A 17,011-nucleotide genomic window follows, 5' to 3' on the forward strand; every position below is an offset into this window, starting at 1 on the left:
AAACCCTAGAAGCTAGCCTATGGTATGATTGTATGTTGTGATTGTTGTCCTACGGACTAAAACCTCTTCGATTTATATAGACACCAGAGAGGGTTAGGGTTACACAAGGTTGGTTACAAAGGAGGAGATATCCATATCCGTATTGCCTAGCTTGCCTTCCACGCCAAGTAGAGTCCCATCCGGACACGAGACGAAGTCTTCAATCTTGTATCTTCATAGTCTAACAGTCCGGCCAATAGAGATAGTCCGGCTGTCCGGAGACCCCCTAATCCAGGACTCCCTCAGTTGCCCCTGAACCAGGCTTCAATGACGATGAGTCCGGCGCGCAGTATTATCTTTGGCATTGCAAGGCGGGTTCCTTCTCCGAATACATGACAGAAGAATTTGAATACGAGGATAGTGTCCGACCCTGCAAAATAAGTTCCACATTCCACCGTAGAGAGAATAATATTTTCGCGGATCTAATTTGCTGGCTTGTTTTGGCAGCATGATGTTATGTCATGGCCCGGTGATTATTCGAATCGTTTCCTTTAACCAGCCCCGCACATAACGCGAGGCAGTTTTTCGACACGTCTTGTCAAAGCAGAGATCGTGTCCCCTTATTACGGGATTCTCATCAATACGGGCGTGGGTAACCCAACCACGCCATCAATTGCGGCGCTTGGGGGATAAGTGAGTTTTACCAGGCAAGTGGGGACGCTTAGCTTCGTCCGCCGATATAAAGGGATAAGGATTCACCTTTCTATCCACGCCTTCTTCCTCCTTTGCTCATCCATTTTCGCACACTCGTGCTCTAGCGCCCAAGTCCACACTTCCCACCTCAACCTTCTCCAACCATGTCCGGAGCGGGAGGCAGGTGGATGGTCTCCTTCGTCACGGAGGGAGACATCAAGAAACTGAGGAGAGCCGGATACCTACCCGACGACATCGCGCACCGGCTCCCAGATGAGGGGCAGCTCATCCCCACCCCCAGGCCCCATGAGAGGGTAGTATTCCTCACCCATTTCCTCCGCGGACTGGGATTCCCTCTCCATCCATTCGTCCGAGGGCTCATGTTCTATTACGGCCTGGATTTCCACGATCTGGCCTCGAACTTCGTCCTCAACATCTCGGCGTTTATCATCGTGTGCGAGGCCTTCCTCCGCATCAAGCCCCACTTCGGCTTATGGCTGAAGACCTTCAATGTCAAGCCGAAGGTGGTGGGAGGCCGCCAGGCGGAGTGTGGAGGTGCCATGGTGGGCAAGATGCCCAACGTAACATGGCTCGAGGGCTCCTTTGTGGAAACAATAAAGGGGTGGAAATCGGGGTGGTTCTACATCGCCGAGCCGCGCAACCCTGTATGGGCAGCGGCCCCCGAGTTTCGATCTGGCATCCCCACGCAGCTCACCTCCTGGAAAGAGAAGAGCATGTCCTGGGGTAGTTCGGAAGAGCTGAGCGGACTCCAAACATGTATTCAAAACATGGTGAACAAGAAGCTCAAGCTTGTCAACATAGTCCAAGTTATGCTCATCCGCCGGATCCTCCCGTGCCAACAACGGGAGTTCAACTTGTGGGAGTTCGACCCGAGGCAGCACCGAACTCTGAACAGGCTCTTCGACACGACTCATGAAGATGCCTGGAGGGTGTTGTTCAAAAGTGCCGAGGTCCCCGCTCCTATTACTGAGGATCGCGGATTCAGCGCGAAGCGCCAAGCCAGTGCGGTAAGCTGCTTTACCTTTCACATGATACTTATTTTTTTATAGATTGACTCTATGCGGGATCTAAACTCCCGTACCTTTGACAGGACTAGCAGAAGATGGTTGGACAGATCGACAGTCCGGCTCCTTTGCTCGAAGGCCCCACAGACGCTCTTCTGGCGAAGATGTTGACTCCGGCCCCTTATACGGTGCCGAAGAAGACCAAGAAGGCCAAGGGAACCCAAAAGATTTCCCGACGCCAGGCGTCGTCGGACTCACCGTCCGATGACTCTGCAGCGCACTCTTCCCCCGAAGACGAGGAAGAAGAAGAAGAAGATGCTCCCCCACCGACTGAGGGAGATAGGAAAAGGAAGGCCGCCCCAACTGGGGAGGCCGGAGGGTCCAAGAAGGGAAGGACTCTCCTTCCGGACAGTTCCACCACCGCCAATGAAGGCGAAGACGAGTGGTTGCCCAGGGCCAAGCCCCCGGGGAGATCGTAAGTATTCGGATACCAGAGTAACTCATGGAATTTCTTTGTCGCACTATTTTCGCTAATCGCCGAACATAATTATGCAGGCCGCCACGAGCCAATATCGAGGTATCATCGGACGGCTCCTTGGGCTTGTCGAACATGGATAGTGATCCAGTCCCGACCGCCACCTCCCCTCATCCTGCCGACGATGCTGAGGTGTTGTCTCAAGAGGCACCGGATCGAGGGGAGACAGTCCTGGAGGCGCCTCAAGGCAACCTTCCGGACTCCGGGAGCCGAGGGAACGGGGCCCCTGAGAGCTCCGAGTTCGGCCCTCAGCCGAACACCGCGCCGGACCCTCCAGCAGTTCCGGGCTCGGGCAGGCGGCCTCCTTCTAAGAGGGGCACGACGCCTGTGCCGGTGACGTGTGTCCATCCAGAGGCACCAGACAGTCTGCTGGAAGCGCTTCGCAGCGCTTCCATCAACGAGGAGCACCGCACTATCATGAGTGCGGTGATCCAGAAGGTTCAGTCCGCCAAGAGCGGATTGACTGAAGCCTGTGCCAGCCTTCTAACAGGCTTTTTGTTAAGTGTTTTAAAATGTAGTAGAAATATTACCGCATAGACAGTAGCCCCTGATGCTTTGTTCGGTGTTCACAAAGAAAAGCCGAATAGAGGATCAAATAATATCGCAGGAGTCTAATATAAGTGTGTCAATATGCATATGCAGGCTTCGCTGCTGGCGTCCGCCGCACTGACTGCGGAGGTCGCCATACTGAAGCAGGACCTCCAGGGGTCTAGGAAAGAGCTCGGCCTTGCCAAGAGGCAGCTCGAGGAGAACAAGGGTAAGTAATACCCTGCCTATAGATATGTATATATAAAAGAAGACGCGATTGCAAAATGACAGGATCATCGTATATTTGCCAGGGGCCACGAATGAGGTGGCGACCCTGAAGCAAGCGCTAACCAAGGCCGAAGATAAAGCGGCCAAGGAGCGCACCGAGTGGGAAAAACAAGAGGCTCATGTGGGCGAGGTGCAGCAAGAGCTCCAGGCTCTCGTGACGAAGCACGAGGCGTTGGAGCTTGACTCGAAGACGCGAGAGTCTGAGCTTGCCGCGGCCCTCAAGAGCGCAAAGAGTGCCAAGGCCGAGGCCCAGAAGGCCCTCCAAGAGATCGATGTGATGAATAAGATTGTGGCGGGTAAGGCTTTCTATATGCAAAGCAAGCATGTAAAAGTAAATTACCGATTACTTACCCGAATCCGGAGCTCTCCAGGAGCATTCGCAGATTTGCCCTGCAGCTTGTCGGATGCCGCGCAGTTTTACCAGGCCGAGCAGGGAAGCTCAACGGAGAAGCTGTTCTGGTCTCAGTATACTGGGACCGAACACCCAGTGCCTCTGAGCGACCAGCTAAAGCAGCTGGTCGAGCTGCACAAGGCGGCCGAACATGCCATGAAGGGCCTTATAGTCCGGCTGTGGTCTGGCGATGCCCTTCCGAAGAGCTACTTCGGCCTGGTGAGGCGGCTTGTGGATGCCTGCCCATGGTTGGAGGTCATCAGTGGTCCTTCTGCATCGAAGGTGCATGCCGGGCTTTTGCCCGTGTGAAGGTGCAGTGGGCCAAGCTAGACGCTATGAAGCTGATCAAGGAAGGGCCACCACAGGGCAAGGAGCATCGCACCCCCGAAATTTATTATGAGGGTGTCCTGAAGGGTGCCCGTCTTGTAGCGGATGAATGTTCCAAGGATGTAATATTTGAATAAACTTGCTCGTGTGATCCTGTATGATGAAAACTTGTTTCATATGCGCTATGCAACGCTTGTGTGAATTTAAAATATTACCTTCTGTTTGGCTGTTTATCCAATCTGAGAGATGGCTAGTCCTCGGCTTCTTCCCCCATGCCACTAGTGCTGGGGTGTTCGGGATAAACCTGAGCACTCTTGTTCCCATGTTTGGGTCCTTCGAGGGAAGTGCTCAGCACAACGAACCAGGCAACCGGACTAATAATGCTTTATCACTCTCACTTACCCATAGAATTCTATAATTTTAAATTTCGGCGAAGCCCCTGGTATTCGGAAGGCCGAATTCGGGGCACGATACACGCCTTTAAGCCGGATAGGGCCGGCCCCTCTCCCGAAGCGGCATAAGTCTTTAGGGACTCGAAAACCTCACCGAACAGCGACTAGTCGCTCGCTTTATCATGACAGTCAGTTTTAGCTTTCTCTACTGAGGTGCTCAGCCCGGCAGAACCGGGGCACAATCGCAGTAGTTCTCCTAGCGCTACCTTAGCCGATAGAGCGAAACATAAGGTACCAAAACATAGGAGCCGGGCAAACCCAACATTTGACCAAAGACATGATTCGGAGCTGATGCATATAATGCTATAAGTTCGGGGTGCCGCACTTGTGAAAGTGTTCGGACTTTTCACACCATATTGTGGGGTACGCAAGCCCCTGGTGTATTGGCCGTACCAAAGTGTACGGTTACAAGGCGTCGTTAATGAACACACACACACATATATATATAACAGGAATGCAATAATAGTCGTGATGTTATGCATTGTTTATTCAAAAAGGTGTGTTAAAGCAGAATGATACAGATAGTGAGATAAGCAAAGAGTAGGACTATGTCCCTTCCAAGGGCAAGCTGAGGAATGATATTAAATCGAATATTTCGCTCATTACTGTAATCAACCTGGGAATTCCATGGTATAACGTAGCTGTCTGCCTCCTTGGTTGCTGCATCATGTGTTCGGCAATAGTGCTGCCGGACAGTGTTTCCAGAGATTAAGGTCCTGAAAAAAAAGAAAGATAACCAAACGGGAAGCCCCTAGTGCGGTTTAAGCCGCGTGTTGGGGCGTGCCGCAGTTGTGCCCCCCTTCCCATCTGTGCGCATGGTATTTTTAATGTGTAATTATGTACGCGCGGCACGAGTTTCGCCGTTGGGCTGGGATTGGGGTGGCCACCGTATTGCTACGCGAGCTCAGATCGCGCCAGGTGGTCTATTTGCCGATTGCTCCAAGTGCATTTGACGGTGTGCGTGCTTTGAAGCGCCGAACTGGTTGATTGCCTTGAGAGGCTGCTTTGCGCTTCTGGTGCGAGGGCTGCGGTGTGCTCCTCTGTTTGGAGAGAGTGCTCTATGTTTCCATTGACTATAATAACTCCGCGAGGTCCTGGCATCTTGAGTTTGAGGTATGCATAATGCGGTACCACATTGAATCTAGCAAATGCGGTTCGCCCGAGCAGCGCGTGATAACCACTGTGGAACGGGACTATATCGAAGATTAACTCTTTGCTTCAGAAGTTATCCGGGGATCCGAAGACCACCTCCGGTGTAATTGAGCCTGTGCAATGGGCCTCTACACCTGGGATGACGCCTTTAAAGGTCGTTTTTGTGGGTTGATCCTTGACGGGTCTATACCCATTTTGTGCACTGTGTCCTGATAAAGCAGGTTTAGGCTGCTGCCGCCATCCATAAGGACTCGAGTGAGGTGAAATCCGTCAATGATTGGGTCTAGGACCAATGCGGCGAATCCGCCATGACGGATACTAGTGGGGTGGTCCCTGCGATCGAAGGTGATCGGACAGGAGGACCAAGGGTTGAACTTTGGGGCAACGGGCTCCAAGGCATATACGTCCCTGAGCGCATGCTTCCGCTCCCTCTTGGGGATGTGGGTTGTGTATATCATGTTCACCGTCCGCACTTGCGGGGGAAACCTCTTCTGTCCTCCAGTGTGCGGTTGTCGGGGCTCCTCCTCGTCATTGCTATGCGGCCCCTTGTCCTTGTTTTCGGCAATTAACTTGCCGGCCTGCTTGAACACCCAACAATCCCTGTTGGTGTGATTGGCTGGCTTGTCTGGGGTGCCGTGTATTTGACACGAGCGATCGAGTATACGGTCCAAGCTGGACGGACCCGGTGTACTTTGTTTGAATGGCTTTTTCCGCTGACCGGGTTTAGAGCCTTTGAATCCGGCATTGACTGCCGTATCCTCAGTATTTTCGCTGTTAATGCGGCGCTTATGTTTGTTGCGACGTGACCTGCTATTGCCGTCCTTGGTATCTAAGGTACCATGGTTCTTTGATATGTTATTACTGCGAGCCAGCCAACTGTCTTCTCCCGCACAAAAGCGGGTCATGAGCGTCGTGACAACTGCCATAGATTTCGGCTTTTCCTGACCAAGGTGCCGGGCTAGCCACTCGTCTCGGATGTTGTGTTTGAAAGCCGCTAAGGCCTCCGCATCTAGACAGTCGACGATTTGATTTTTCTTTGTAAGGAACCGAGTCCAGAATTGCCTGGCCGACTCTTCTGGCTGCTGAAATATGTGGCTGAAGTCATCGGCGTCTGGTGGTCGCACATAAGTGCCCTGAAAGTTGTCGAGGAATGCGGCTTCCAGATCTTCCCAACAGCTAATGGAGTCCGCTGGCAAGCTGTTAAGCCAGTGTCGCGCTGGTCCTTTGAGCTTTAGTGGGAGGTATTTGATGGCGTGTAAGTCATCACCGTGGGCCATGTGGATGTGGAGGAGGAAATCCTCAATCCATACTGCGGGATCTGTTGTGCTGTCGTATGATTCAATATTTACAGGTTTGAAACCTTCTGGGAATTGATGTTCCATTACTTCACCTGTGAAGCATAGGGGGTGTGCGGCGCCTCTGTATTGGGCTATATCGCGATGCAGCTCGAATGGGTCTTGCCCGTTGTGTTCGGCCCGGCCGGATTTGCTTTTACTGTATCCGGCGTGACGTTTATCGTCTTGCAGAGTGGTGTGCCATCGTGATCCGTAGATCGATCTTGCATGCTTTACTTTTTCCTCCAATATGTCTCACAGGTCTGGCATATCTCCCCATGCCTTTTTATTTGAATGGCGTCGGGGTGGAGGCTGAGTTTTTGGCTGGAATGCCTCTCTATCGCGGCCACGAGGTGGCCGATCAGCCGTATCATACGCTTCTTCCTCCAGTCGGGGTAGTAACCTGTACTTTGGGTAATTCTTGGAGGGGCGCTCGAGTTTATATTCCTTGGCTGCGAGGACTTCTGTCCATCTGTCGGCTAGCAGATCTTGACCAGCTCAAAGCTGCTGCTGCTTTTTCTTCAGGCTATTTGCTATGGCCATAAGTCGGCGTTTGAAGCACTCTTGTTTGACGGGATCCTCTGGTACAGCGAACTCACCATCGCTGAGGCTTGCCTCGTCTTTGGAGGGGGGGCATGTAATTGTCATCCTCCTCCTCTCCGTCTGCCGCTCTCTCAGGAGAGCTGGCTCCTTCATCCTCCTGCTCCAAATCTTGCTGGAGGGGATTGTTGTTCTCTTCGGCACTGTCCAGAGTGTTATTATCTCCTGTGCCGGTATCACCAGTTTTTCTTTGGCGGGACTTAGAGCGGCGCCGCTGACGTCGGCGCTTGGGTTGCTTCTTGGAGGGGTCATCCTCCGCTATCTCGTCGCCATTGCCTTCGTTGGGTGTATCCACCATGTATATGTCATATGACGAGGTGGCTTTCCAGTGCCCTATAGGCGTTGGTTCATGTTCGTCTCCTACATCGTCGTCCATACCGTCGATGTCTTCGGAGTCGAAGTCGAGCATGTCGGTTAAATCATTGATAGTGTCTACTAAGTGGGTGGTGGGTGGGCATCAAATTTCTTCGTCGTCCGCATCCCAATCCTGTTGGCCATAGTCCGGCCAGGGCTCTCCTGACAAAGAGAGAGACCTTAGTGAATTCAGAATGTCGCTGAAGGGAGAGTGCTGAAAGATATCCGCGGTGGTGAATTCCATGATTGACGCCCAATCGGATTCGATTGGCAGGGGCACGGATGGTTCGGAGTCCGGAAAAGAGTCCGGCACCTTGGAGTCACGGGCTGCGCAGAGGGTTAGGCTGGTGTTCGGCTCGATCGCCGTTGAGACTGCAGCCCCTGAGGCGGTGTCTAACCACCCGTCCTCGATTGGTGCAGTTGGCTCCGAGCTAGGGGTCGAAGCTGATGAGGGCGCGACCTCTGGGGTACTGCTCGGCGGCAGAGCTAGGTCATACCCATCGTGACAGTGCGGCGCGCCCAGCTATGGCTCGAATCCGTCGAAGATCAAGTCTCCGCGGATGTCAGTCGTGTAGTTCAAACTTCCAAATCTGACCTGACGGCCAGGGGCGTAGCTTTCAATCTGCTCCAGATGGCCATGCGAATTAGCCCGCAATGCAAATCCGCCGAATACAAAGATCTGTCCGGGGAGAAAAGTCTCACCCTGGACCACATCGCTATCGATGATAGTAGGAGCCATCAAGCCTAACGGCGACGACACAGAGGAACTCTCAATGAAAGCACCAATGTCGGTGTCAAAACCGGCGGATCTCGGGTAGGGGGTCCCGAACTGTGCGTCTAGGCCGGATGATAACAGGAGGCAGGGGACATGATGTTTTACCCAGGTTCGGGCCCTCTTGATGGAGGTAAAACCCTACGTCCTGCTTGATTAATATTGATGATATGGGTAGTACAAGAGTAGATCTACCACGAGATCAGAGAGGCTAAACCCTAGAAGCTAGCCTATGGTATGATTGTATGTTGTGATTGTTGTCCTACGGACTAAAACCTCTTCGGTTTATATAGACATCAGAGAGGGTTAGGGTTACACAAGGTCGGTTACAAAGGAGGAGATATCCATATCCGTATTGCCAAGCTTGCCTTCCACACCAAGTAGAGTCCCATCCGGACACAAGACGAAGTCTTCAATCTTGTATCTTCATAGTCTAACAGTCCGGCCAATAGAGATAGTCCGGCTGTCCAGAGACCCCCTAATCCAGGACTCCCTCAGCTGGCTTCTCCATCCTCCTGCCCAAAATCTTGCTGGAGGGGATTGTTGTCGTCTTCGGCACTATCCAAAGTGCCATTATCTCCTGTGTCGGTGTCACCGCTTTTGCTTTGGTGAGACTTAGAGCCGCCGCGGACATCGGCGCTTGGGTTGCTTCTTAGAGGGGTCATCCTCCGCTGTCCCATCGCCATTGCCTTCTTTGGGTGTGTCCACCATATATATGTCATGTGACGAAGTGTCTGTCCAGTGCCCTGTGGGCAATGGTTCTTGTTCACCTCCTGCATCGCTGTCCATGCCGTCGATGTCTTCGGAGTCGAAGTCGAGCATGTCGGTCAAATCGTCGACAGTGGCAACCAAGTGGGTGGTGGGTGGGCGGCGAATTTCTTCGTCATCCACATCCCAATCCTGCCGGACATAGTTCGGCCAGGACTCTCCTGACAAGGAGAGTGACCTTAATGAGTTCAGTATGTCACTGAAGGGCGAGTGCTGAAAAATATCCGCGGAGGTAAACTCCATGATCGGCGCCCAGTCGGATTTGATAGGCACGGGCGCAGGCGGTTCGGAGTCCGTGGCCGGGGAAGAATCCGATAGTTCGGCATCATGGCTCCCGTGAAGGGTAAGGTTGATACTCGGCTCGATCACCGATGAGAGTGCGACCTCCGTGGCGGGGTATATCCACCCGTCCATGGATGGCGCAACTGGGTCCGAATTGAGGGTCGGAGCGGTCGCCGGCGCGATCTCCTGAACACTGTCTGATGGCAGAGCTAAATCATGCTCATCGTGACCGTGTGGCGCACTAGGCAGGGGATCGAATCCGTCGAAGATCAAGTCTCCGCGGATATCGACAGTGTAGTTTAGGCTTCCAAACCTGACCTGGTGGCCAGGGCGTAACTCTCGATCTACTCCAGATGGCCAAGCGAGTTGGCCCGTAGTGCGAAGCCGCCGAACACAAAGATCTGTCCGGGGAGAAAAGTCTCACCCTGAACTACATCGGTATTGATGATTGAAGGAGCCATCAAGCCTAATGATGACGACACAGAGGAACTCTCAATGAAACCACCAATGTCGTTGTCAAAACCGGCAGATCTCGGGTAGGGGGTCCCGAACTGTGCGTCTAAGGCGGATGGTAACCGGAGGCAGGGGACACGATGTTTTACCCAGGTTCGGGCCCTCTTGATGGAGGTAAAACCCCATGTCCTGCTTGATTTATTCTTGATAATATGAGTAGTACAAGAGTTGATCTACCACGAGATAAGAGAGGCTAAACCCTAGAAGCTAGCCTATGGTATGATTGTATGTTGTCCTACGGACTAAAACCCTCTGGTTTATATAGACACCGGAAGGGGCTAGGGTTACACAAGGTCGGTTACAAAGGAGGAGATATACATATTCGTATTGCCTAGCTTGCCTTCCACGCCAAGTAGAGTCCCATTCGGACACGGGACGAAGTCTTCAATCTCGTATCTTCATAGTCCAACGGTCCAGCCAAAGGATATAGTCCGGCTGTCTGGAGACCCCCTAATCCAGGACTCCCTCACATATATTGTTCTTCGCTTATTTACTTTTCCGTTGCTATTGCTATCATCACTACAAAATACCAAAAACATTAATTTAGCTACTGTTATCTTTTGCTACCGTTACCACTACTATCATATTACTTTGCTACTAAATACTTTGCTGCAGATACTAAGTTTCCAGGTGTGGTTGAATTTACAACTCAGCTGCTAATACTTGAGAATATTCTTTGGCTCCCCTTGTGTCGAATCAATAAATTTGGGTTGAATACTCTACCCTCGAAAACTGTTGCGATCCCCTATACTTGTGGGTTATCACATACCTACCTATTATGACATTTCCATAGCCATTCCAAGATATATTGCCATGCAACTTTCCACCATTCCGTTTATTATGACACACTCCATCATTGTCATATTGCTTAGCATGATCATGTAGTTGACATCGTATTTGTGGCAAAGCCACCATTCATAATTCTTTCATACATGTCACTCTTGATTCATTGCATATCCCGCTACACCGCCGGAGGCATTCATATAGAGTCATATTTTGTTCTAAGTATCGAGTTGTAATTGTTGAGTTGTAAGAAAATAAAAGTGTGATGATCATCATTATTAGAGCATTGTCCCAGTGAGATGGAGACTATGATTCTCCCACAAGTCGGGATGAGACTCCAGACGAAAAATAAAAAAAGGAAAGAAAAGAGGCCATAAAAAAAGGAAAAGGCCCAAACAAAAAAATGAGAGAAAAAGAGAGAAGGGACAATGTTACTATCCTTTACCACACTTGTGCTTCAAAGTAGCACCCATGATATTCATCATAGAGAGTCTCCCATTTCGTCACTTTCATCTATGAGTGGGAATTTTTCATTATAGAACTTGGCTTGTATATTCCAATGACGGGCTTCCTCAAAATGCCCTAGGTCTTCATGAGCAAGCAAGTTGGATGCACACCCACTTAGTTTCTTTTGTTGAGCTTTCATATACTTATAGCTCTAGTGCATCAGTTGCATGGCGATCCCTACTCACTCACATTGATATCTATTGATGGGCATCTCCATAGCCCGTTGATACGCCTAGTTGATGTGAGACTATCTTCTCCCTTTTTGTATTCTCCACAACCACCATTCTATTCCACATATAGTGCTATATCCATGGCTCAGGCTCATGTATTGCATGAAGATTGAAAAAGTTTGAGAATGTCAAAAGTATGAAACAATTGCTTGGCTTGTCATCGGGGTTGCGCATGATTTAAATACTTTGTGTGGTGAAGATAGAGCACAGCCAGACATGATTGCTTTGTTAGTGTGCTTGAAGTACTATTATTTTTATGTAAATATTAAACTTTTATCTTGAATCTTTCGGATCTGAATATTCATACCACAATTAAGAAGAATTACATTAAAATTATGCCAAGTAGCACTTCACATAAAAAATTATCTTGTTATCATTTACCTACTCGAGGACGAGCAGGAATTAAGCTTGGGGATGCTTGATACGTCTCCAACGTATCTATAATTTTTGATTGCTCCATGCTATATTATCTACTGTTTTGGACATTATTGGGCTTTATTATCCACTTTTATATTATTTTTGGGACTAACCTATTAACCGGAGGCCCAGCCCAGAATTGCTTTTTTTTTTGCCTATTTTAGGGTTTCGAAGAAAAGGAATATCAAACAGAGTCCAAACGGAATGAAACCTTCGGGAACGTGATTTTCTCACCGAACATGATCTAGGAGACTTGGACCCTACGTCAAGAAATAAAGGAGGAGGCCACGAGGTAGGGGGCACGCCTACCCCCCTAGGCGTGCCCTCCACCCTCGTGGGCCCCCTGATGCTCCACCAATGTACTCCTTCCTCCTATATATACCTATGTACCCCCAAACGATCAAATACAGAGCCAAAACCCCGATTCCACCGCCGTAACTTCCTGTATCCACGAGATCCCATCATGGGGCTTGTTCCGGAGCTTCGCCGGAGGGGGCATTCATCACGGAGGGCTTCTACATCAACACCATAGCCTCTCCGATGAAGTGTGAGTAGTTTACCTCAGACCTTTGGGTCCATAGTTATTAGCTAGATGGCTTCTTCTCTCTTTTTGGATCTCAATACAATGTTCTCCCCCTCTCTTGTGGAGATCTATTCGATGTAATCTTATTTTTGCGGTGTGTTTGTTGAGATCGATGAATTGTGGGTTTATGATCAAGATTATCTATGAACAATATTTGAATCTTCTCTGAATTCTTTTATGTATGATTGGTTATCTTTGCAAGTCTCCTCGAATTATCAGTTTGGTTTGGCCTACTAGATTGATCTTTCTTGCAATGGGAGAAGTGCTTAGCTTTGGGTTCAATATTGTGGTGTCCTTTCCCAGTGACAGTAGGGGCAACAAGGCATATATTGTATTGTTGCCATCGAGGATAACAAGATGGTTTTTTTATCATATTGCATGAATTTATCCCTCTACATCATGTCATCTTGCTTAAGGCGTTACTATGTTTTCATGAACTTAATACTCTAGATGCATGCTGGATAGCGGTCGATGAGTGGAGTAATTGTAGTAGATGCAAGCAGGAGTCGGTCTACTTGTCTCAGACGTGATGCCTATATACATGATCATACCTAGATATTCTCATAACTATGCTCAATTCTGTCAATTGCTCAACAGTAATTTGTTCACCCACCGTAAAATACTTATGCTCTTGAGAGAAGCCACTAGTGAAACCTAAAACCTATGGCCCCCGGGTCTATCTTCATCATATTAATCTTCCAATACTTAGTTATTTCATTTGCTTTTTACTTTGCTTTTATTTTACATTGCATCTTTATCATAAAAATACCAAAAATAATCTTATCATATCTATCAGATCTCACTCTTGTAAGTAATCACGAAGGGATTGAAAACCCCTTATTGCGTTGGTTGCGAGGAGTTATTTGTTTTGGGTAGGTACAAGGGACTCGCGCGTAGTCTCCTACTGGATGGATAACTTGGTTCTCAAAAACCGAGGGAAATACTTACGCTACTTTGCTGCATCATCCTACCCTAGGGGGGTAGGCGCGCCCCCTACCACGTGGCCTCCTCCTTTATTTCTTGACGTAGGGTCCAAGTCTCCTGGATCATGTTCGGTGAGAAAATCACGTTCCCGAAGGTTTCATTCCATTTGGACTCCGTTTGATATTCCTTTTCCTCGAAACCCTAAAATAGGCAAAAAACAGCAATTCTGGGCAGGGCCTCCAGTTAATAGGTTAGTCCCAAAAATAATATAAAAGTGGATAATAAAGCCCAATAATGTCCAAAACAGTAGATAATATAGCATGGAGTAATCAAAAATTATAGATACGTTGGAGACGTATCACGTTCCGCTCTGTTGCCTCCCGGAGGTCGGCGGCCAGATCAATCCGCCGGGTTGTGGTGGAAGTCTTCGCCGACCCCACGATGGAGGCGGCGGCCAACTTCTCAAGAGAAAGCGGGGCCCTAAATCAAGGGAAACAAAGCGAAGAAATTCAGACAAGATTAGCAAGAAAGGAGAAAGTACGAGAGGAAGGCAGTACCTATGCGGAAACCAGCTGCGGTTCCTTCACCGACTTGCGGAAGCGATTGGCTTTCGCGACCGCTTCATCCCGCTTGGTCGCCCCGGCCGAGCCCCTGGGCTTCTTCGGTCGGCTGCCGAACAGGCTCGGCGCGGCCCTAGGCTTATGCGCACCACCTCGGGCTGCCGGCGTGGCAGACGAGCTCGCGCCCTGCTGGTCGGACCCCGGTTGGCGGCGCGGGACGACTTCCCCCGCATCATCATCTAGCCAGTCCTCAAGGCTGGCTCCGAGCCTTGAGCCGCCCACTACACCGCCCCATCCCTCAACATCGTCCTCCAAGGCCGCCGCCCCCAAGTCAAGGTCATCCACGCCTCTCTCTGCTCGGTCAGGGAGAAATTGACGCTCCGGCCCCGCGCCGCCGGTTGCCGGCCGGAGGAGGGCGCTCTGTTCGGAGTGCCGACTGGTCAAGTTAGACGAATGGAACTCGGCAAAAATAAAGAGAGAAAGAGAAGGAAAGTAAATTTACCATAGGCGAGCCACGAGAATACGGCTCTTTGCCGAACCGCCACTCTTCCGTGAGTTTGTAGTTCGCAAGGTAGTTCACCATATGAGCTACCTCTGCGTGAGGCATCTCCTTGGTGCATAGCTGGCTTGGGTCCTGATGCCCGCTCATCTGACAGATCATGTGAGGGCGGCCCTAGAGCGGGAGCACCCGGCACGCCATGAAGGCGGATAGCAAGTCGGGCCTGGTTAGGCCCTCCAACTGTACCAACACCGGAGCCGCGCGATGGCGGCGGCTCCAGAAGGCAATAGCGTCTTGGCCCGATATGACCAGTTGGGCCGCCTCCCGGCCGGCGGGCCGGCACCGTAAGCCGGTAGGTTGACCCAGTCACCCTCCGCGAAGACGCTCTTCACGTAGAAGTACGACTGCTGCCACATCTTCACCGACTGGATTAGCGTGATGGGAGGAAATGGATTGTCGCCTCCCGGCCTCCGCACCGCGATGAAGGCGCCGCATTGAGCCGGCACGCTGATAACCCACAAGTATAGGGGATCAATTGTAGCCTCTTTCGATAAGTAAGAGTGTCGAACCCAACGAGGAGCTAAAGCTAGAACAAATATTCCCTCAAGTTCTGTCGACCACCGATACAACTCTACGCACGCTTGACGTTCGCTTTACCTAGAACAAGTATGAAACTAGAAGTACTTTGTAGGTGTTTTTGGGTAAGCTTGCAAGAAAATAAATAACACGAAAATAAAAGCTAGGGGCTGTTTAGATAAAGACACAACTAAATTAGTTTTAGTAGAGAGCTTTTGTCAACAAGAAAGTTATTTGTCCCTAGGCAATCGATAACTAGACCGATAATCATTATTGCAATTTTATTTGAGGGAGAGGCATAAGCTAACGTACTTTCTCTACTTGGATCATATGCACTTATGACTGGAACTCTAGCAAGCATCCGCAACTACTAAAGATTCATTAAGGTAAAACCCAACCATAGCATTAAAGTATCAAGTCCCCTTTATCCCATACGCAAACAACCTACTTACTCGGGTATGTGCTTCTATCACTCACGCCACCCACCATAAGCAAATCATGAACATATTGCAAACCCTACAGCGGGAATCCCTCACACTTGCGCGACACGGAGAGCACCATAGGACAGCACCAATAATAAAACATACAGCTCAAACCAATCTTGATCATCAAATAGCCATTAGGACAAAACAGATCTACTCAAACATCATAGGATAGCCATACATCATTGGGAAATAATATATAGCGTTGAGCACCATGTTTAAGTAGAGATTACAGCGGGTAATAGAGAGGTTACACCGCTGCATAGAGGGGGGAAGAGTTGGTCATGATGGCGGTGAAGTTGTTGGTGAAGATGGCGGTGATGATGATGGCCCCGGCAGCGCTCCAGCGCCACCGGAAGCAAGGGGGAGAGGGCCCCCTTCTTCTTCTTCTTCCTTGACCTCCTCCCTAGATGGGAGAAGGGTTTCCCCTCTGGTCCTTGGCTCCCATGGCGTGGGAGGGGCGAGAGCCCCTCCGAGATTGGATCTATCTCTCTATTTCTCTCTGTTTTGCGTTCTGTTCTGGCTCTGTTTCACCGTTTCATATATATATGGAGATTCGTAACTCCCTTTGGCCTGAAACCTTGGCCGTGATTTTTTCCGAATATTAGCTTTCTTGCGGCAAAAGAAGAGTGTCAACCGCCTTACGGTGGGCTCACGAGGGTAGGGGCGCGCCGAGGGGGCAGGCGCGCCCCCTGCCTCGTGGCCACCTCGGGCACTGGTTCACGTTGATTTTCCTTCCAAATTTTCCATATTTTCCAAAAATAAGCTCCGTCCATTTTTATCCCGTTTGGACTCCGTTTGATATGGATATTCTGCGAAACCAAAAACATGCAACAGACAGGAACTGGCACTGGGCACTGGATCAATATGTTAGTCCCAAAAATAATATAAAAAGTTGCCAAAAAGTATATGAAAGTTGAATAATATTGACATGGAACAATCAAATTATAGATACGACAGAGACGTATCAGCATCCCCAAGCTTAATTCCCGCTCGTCCTCGAGTAGGTAAATGATAAAAAAGATAATTTTTGATGTGGAATGCTACCTAGCATAATCTTGATCATATGTCTAATCATGGCATGAATATTAAGACACGAGTGATTCAAAGCAATAATCTATCATTTGACATAAAAACAATAATACTTCAAGCCCACTAATAAAGCAATCATGTCTTTTCAAAATAACAAGGCCAAAGAAAGTTATCCCTACAAAATCATATAGTCTGGCTATGCTCCATCTTCACCACACAAAATACTCACATCATGCACAACCCCAATGACAAGCCAAGCAATTGTTTCATACTTTTGACGTTCTCAAACCTTTTCAACTTTCATGCAATACATGAGCGTGAGCCATGGACATAGCACTATAGGTGGAATAGAATATGATGGTGGAGGAGACAAAAAGGAGAAGATAGTCTCACATCAACTAGGCATATCAACGGGCTATGGAGAT

The sequence above is a fragment of the Triticum aestivum genome, chromosome 2A (assembly GCF_018294505.1).
Source record: "Triticum aestivum cultivar Chinese Spring chromosome 2A, IWGSC CS RefSeq v2.1, whole genome shotgun sequence".
NCBI classification, from domain to species: Eukaryota; Viridiplantae; Streptophyta; class Magnoliopsida; order Poales; family Poaceae; genus Triticum; species Triticum aestivum.